Below are 5,198 nucleotides of genomic sequence, written 5' to 3'. Positions count from 1 at the left end.
CATTTCCCAAGGCAATCTAGCAAATCCAAGAGGGTGAGTGAATCATGGGTTAAGTAAGTGATTTAGGGGATTTGGTGGTAGTAAATCAAGGTATTAATGAGTGAAATCTATAAGATTTAGTAAGTAGATTTTGTGAAGTGACTCATGCGATGAGACGACTTCGGCGAAATGTGCGCAATTAAAACCATGCTCGAGTATTGCGGCCAATATTCGAGTAGCCAAAAATGATCGCCCGATTTTACTTTACGGTTGGAACTTCGAATTTCGGCATTCCGAGTGAAAATATGCTAGAAAATATTTATAGACCAGCTCAGGGTCTATCATGACTCGAAATATGATTACGAAGCCAATGGCACAATCGGAATTCGATTCCGAGTTACAGAACTCAAAAACCACTTTTTGAGTCGTATCGGGTGAGATTTGACCCCGACAGTGGTCCGAAACCGACTGTCTCCAAAAATCATGAAAATTTACCACCAAATTGGAAATAGAATTTCAAGCCTAAAACTCAACTAGAGTTTCGTCTAATTATTTACTTAAAATTCCCAGAAATTCATTTTTGAAAATATAATTAATAAAAATATTAATAAAATCTTATAATTCAAAATCATAAAATTCGCGGTGTGTCATTTTTCATGGGCTATTTTTGTATATTCTATAAAGGATTCATCCCTAAGTTAGTTGGGATAGTTAGAGTTTGTTTTGGTTTAATTATACCACCCATAGTTAGTTAGCTTAGGCTTCAAGCAAGCTTATGGTTTTAGTTTGGCACTATAGCTTGTATAAATAGCACCTTGTGCTTTGCAATCAATACAAGAAAATATAAGGTATATTCAATAAATTTGCAATATTAACAACTATGTAGGACTATGAACGAAAACCTCCTTTTGAAGCACAATGAGACCTCTATATTCCTATTAAACTAGAAGATGGATGAAGAGAAACTTGGCTACTTTAGCAACACCTCTATATTAAGAATATTATGATGAATTTTTGTGAGCTTTTGTCATCATTTGGAACTCATATATGGAAAGCATTTACCTTTGTCTATTTCTAAGTAGAACTAAAGGGTTTATGAAAGGATGAGATCTATTCTAATGGGTATAATATGCAAGTTGAAATGATACGTAAGCAAGAAAGAGGATATAAAGAGAAGTTTAAGTTGAATGGAAGATGTGTGTCCAAAAAATTATAAACTTCTGGGTGAACAAAATGGTGAAAGATTGATCTTAGATATCATTAGATATCTATGAAGAAGAGCATACCACATAGTTGTTGTGAGTAGTTGCTGGAGAAACACTTTACCAAAAGTGATAAGGCAGAAATAAATACACTACTTCAAAGCTTGACTTCTATGAAATATAAAGGCAAAGGGAATGTATAGGAGTACATAATAAATATGTCTAATATTGCTTCCAAGCTTAAGACTTTAAAGCTTGAGTTATCAAATGACTTACTCACTCATTTGGTGTTAATATCTCTTCCTACACAATTCAGTCAATTTAAGATAAGTTATAATTGTCAAAAGGACGAATGGTCTCTTAATAAGCTCATTTCATATTGTATGCAAGAATAAGAGAGGATGAAACAAGAAAAGAAAGAAAATGCAAGCACCTCTAAAAATATGGGGAAAAAAGAGGAAATATAAGAATACTAAGAATGAAGCTTCTAAGGCTCCAATGCAAAAGAAGCAAAGTAATAGCGAAAAAGGTTGTTTCTTTTATAAACATATTGGACATGTTAAGAAGGAATGTACCAAGTATAATGCATGGCATGAAAGGAAAGGTATGTTCCTTACTTTGGTCTATTCTGAGAAAAATTTAGCTTCAATACCTAGAAACACTTGGTGGTTAGATTCTGGTGCTACTACTAACATCAGTGTTTCAATGCAGGGCTGCCTAAGTTATTGAAGACCAACTAATGTTGAAAGACACATTTATGTAGGAGATGGCAAGTCAATGGATGTAGAGGCCACATGAGATTTTAGTTTGTTATTAAGTATTGATCATTATTTGGATTTAATAGATACTATTTTTGTGCTAGCATTTAGATGAAATTTAATTTATATTTCTTATTTAGACAAATATGGTTATGATTGTTCATTTGGAAGTAATAAATTTAGTTTATTTATTAATTCAAATATTGTTGGAACTGGTACTTTGATGGGGTATGACAATCTATGTATGCCTGACACTATTACTTCTTATAATTAAACTTTGAATGTGGAATCACGTGGTACTAAGCGTAAAGTTGACCATGAAAACTCAAGAATGTTGTGGCACAAGCGTCTAGGTCACATCTCTAGAAATATAGTTTAACAACTTGTGTCAAATGGGATCCTTGATTCTATTGACTTTACAAACTTTAATGTATGTGTTGACAACATTAAGGACAAACAAACCACACATAAAAAATTAGGAGCATACAAAGTTACAAATGTCTTAGAATTGATATACGGATATTTGTGGGCCATTTCCAACACCATCTTGGAAGGGTCAGTAATACTTTATATCATTCATAGATGATTATTCTAGATATGCATACATATTTCATATACATGAAAAATCTCAATCTTTGGACATGTTCAAATAATTTAAGGCTAAAGTTGAAGATCAACTCAATAAAAGAATTAACTGTGTCAAATCTGATTGTGGTGGTGAATATTATGGTAGATACGACGATTCAGGTGATCAACGTCCAAGACCATATATCAAGTACCTAGAGGAATGTGGGATCGTCCCACATTACACCATGTCAGGGTTACCTAGCATGAATGGTGTTGCTGAAAGACGAAACCGAACTCTTAAGGATATGGTAAAGAATATGATATGTCATTCTAGTTTACCATGGTCAATTTGGGGAGAGGCATTTAAGACTACAACTTACATTTTAAATATACCAACTAAGGCAGCTGCCAAAACACCTTATAAGCTTTGGACATGTAGAAAGCCTAGTCTAAATCACTTTCATGTTTAGGGATGTCCAACTGAGGCAAGGCCTTATTAGCCAAATGAATGGAAATTGGATCCTCGAATAGTGAGAAACTACTTTATTGGCTATTCTGAACGATCTAGGGGCTATAAATTTTATGAACCCAAATTAAAGACAATTTTTGAGATTGGAACTGCCATGTTTTTCGAGGATATTGAGTTTGGGGGGAAGAAATAAGGTTAAAGATTTTTTTTAGGAAGAAGGTTTCAATTCCAAGACCTATTCATACAGTTGCTTCTGATGAAGCAAGTATAGAACCTCCTCAAGACATTGTTGTTCAAACTAAAGTTCAATATGAAGAATAAACTCAAAATCCTCCAGAACCAATACCTTTGCAAAGGTCAATTAGAGTAAGAAGAAATGCTATTCCGGATGATTACATAGTATTTCTCTAGGAACATGAGGAACATGATGGTATGATGGAAAATGAATGAGGAGTATAAGTCAATGCAAGACAATAAGGTTTGGAAACTTGTCTCATTATTAGAAGATGTGAAACCCATTGGTTGCAAATGGATATTTAAGACCAAACGAGGATCCAATGATAATATGGAGAGGTATACGACTCGTCTTGTAGTCAAAGGTTATACTCAAAATGAAGGGATTGACTATAAAGAGACTTTCTCTCTGGTTTCTTCAAATGAATCTTTTAGGATAATCATGGCTCTTGTTGTATATAACAATTTGGAGCTTCATCAGATGGATGTCAAGACAATATTTATAAATAGAAACATTGAGGAAAATATTTATATTATTCAACCAGAAAACTTTCTATTAGGAGACCCAAAGAAAATGGTTTTCAAATTGGTAAAACTCATCTATTGGCTAAAACAAGCGTCTCATCAGTGGTACCACAAGTTTCATCAAGTTATTCACTCGTTTGGTTTTGAGATGAATGTGGTTGATGAGTGCGTGTGTCATAAATTTAGTGTGAGTATATATATTTTCCTCATCTTATATATTGATGAGATACTACTTGCCACCAATAATATAGGCATGTTGTACGAAACCAATAAATTTTTATCAAGAAATTTCCAAAGGAAAGGTCTTGGTGAAGCCTATTTTGTGTCAGGGATCTAGATATACCGAGATCATTCTCGATGTATCTTAGTATTACCACAAAGAAGCTAGATCGATAAGGTGTTTGTAACGCCCCGAAAAATACTTCTAAAAAACATTGCGGAAAAATGAGTAAATTTTTTTTTGAATTGGTGACATAAAATTATTTCCTTTTAAAACCTTCCTTTTCCGGGATATCACTTTAAGTAACTCAAATGCGGAAAATCAACTTATCGTTATCGAATGATAACTTAACCTGATTCACAATTTCCTGAATAACACAATGCATATAAACGGTTAAGTCATCTTTAGTTCATACAAACTAAGTCAACAAAGGCGGAAACTACATCGCCACTAACATATACAAAATCACCAAATACACAGCCCCCATCAAAAACAAACAAAAGGACATCGACTGGCCCCCAAGCTGACTCAAACAAGCTGAAGTCGTCAGTGTTTCAAAAGTCACAAAATGATAAGCAACTCCTAGTGGCTAACTCCAAGGCTAGGGTACTGCCTCTCCTCATGCCCCCTCCTGGAACATCACGGGTGGGTAGCTCCAAATCCGAGCAAAGTTGTCTACCTGACGAGCATACGTCCAAAAAGCAAGCAATAGAAAAAGAAGAGAAATAGAGAGAGTAAGACATCTAATGAACGTAAATTCATTGACGGCGTGGACTTACTCAGAATATCACACTCAGACATAAAATATATTTAAACATATAATTCATCATTTATCAACAACATCATGAAGAAATTCATAACTTACCATTTATTTCAACATTACCAATATATCAAATAATATAATCAACATTATACTCATAATCAGATCACATACATAAACATAGGAATACAACATACTTGTAACTCACATGTGGGAATTTACTTCCACAATGATAATGTATGCATGATATGTCATGATCATCCACCTTACACCAATATCCATCCAACATCCTAATCGGAAATAATCGAGAGTACAGGTCCCGTACCAAGCCGTTTTGTACCACCCGAAATAACATATCCTCGCAAGGAATTAAAAATAGATCGATCGGTTCCCTCAGGAACAGTCCTACCCGGACCTAGGTCGTACAAACGCTTTCAGGGCATCCCTCTCATCGATCTCGAATGCAATCCAGGGGTTGTCAGAG

Source organism: Lupinus angustifolius, chromosome LG20 (genome assembly GCF_001865875.1).
Source record: "Lupinus angustifolius cultivar Tanjil chromosome LG20, LupAngTanjil_v1.0, whole genome shotgun sequence".
Classification (NCBI taxonomy): Eukaryota; Viridiplantae; Streptophyta; class Magnoliopsida; order Fabales; family Fabaceae; genus Lupinus; species Lupinus angustifolius.
This window is presented reverse-complemented; position numbering follows the sequence as displayed.